The sequence below is a fragment of the Condylura cristata genome, unplaced genomic scaffold (genome assembly GCF_000260355.1).
Source record: "Condylura cristata isolate star-nosed mole 26May11 unplaced genomic scaffold, ConCri1.0 scaffold00011, whole genome shotgun sequence".
In the NCBI taxonomy this organism is placed as follows: Eukaryota; Metazoa; Chordata; class Mammalia; order Eulipotyphla; family Talpidae; genus Condylura; species Condylura cristata.
Window position 1 is genome coordinate 536,452 of NW_004567112.1, and position 1,027 is coordinate 537,478.

Genomic DNA, 1,027 nt, shown 5'->3' on the forward strand with positions numbered 1-1,027 from the left:
GCGCCAGATCCAGGGGGCCGCCTTGGTGCAGGTCTTCTGACGGGCCCTGGGCGGCCACCAGATTCTGGGGCAGTTCCCGAGGCCGCTGCAGAGGTACCCCGGAGGCCACGTGCAGGCGGCTGTGCGTCTGCGGGGCGGACGCCCTGGGGCGCAGCGTCCCATCAGGGCGGGCAGGCTCTGGGGCGTGGGCATCTGTGGGGCCTGTCCCCGGGTGTGGCCTCCGCAACCCGCACCCCCGTGCCTCGGCTGACGGACAGCCCTGCCCGGCTTCTGCGCAGGAGCGCTCCCCGTGGACGCATCCCGCAGCCCAAGCGCCCTCTGCGCGGGGCACCGCCTTACTGGGCAGCGCGCGGCCTACTGGCCTCCTACTGGTCCCCTGCCGAGGCCCGTTTCTCAATCAGAGCAGAGTTCCAGGCCCTAGGAGTCGGCTTCGGCCTCTTTCGGGGTCACAGTTGAACGGGGGTCCCATCCTGGCCAGACTTCAGAGCCCAGGTGTCCACGTTGAGCAGCCCAGCCGCGACGCCTGTGGGGCTCATGCAGCAGACAGAGCCCCTCTGGGTGGCCAGCAGCTCCAGCCCCCGGCTCCTCCCCCGCCGCACCCAGCCCCTGGGGCGCCTGACTCAGGCCTGCCCAGCTCAGCACGCGTCAGCCTGGCTGCCCGCCGCCTCCTGCTCGGGCCGCGCCAGTCGCGCCAGTGCCAGGCCTGTGCCCTAGGGCAGGCAGAAGCTCAGGCGGGCCGGGCTCCAGACACCCCGCCGGGGATGGTGGGGGCCCGCTGATGCCCTCGAGCCCTGTGGCCGGGCCTGCTGGGGGGCCCCTCCCCGGGGGTGCCCGCCAAGGCGACCCCTCCTGCCGGGGCTTGTACAGGTACTGCTGCAGCGTGTGGTGGGCGACCGTGTCCTCCGTGTCGCGGATGCTCCGCCGCCGCTGCTCCAGGGACTGCATGTCCAGGCACACGGCGCTGACGTTCTCCCGCCTGCGGACGGGCCAGGGGCTGTCTCGGGCTGGGCCCGGCGCGCCCGCGGCC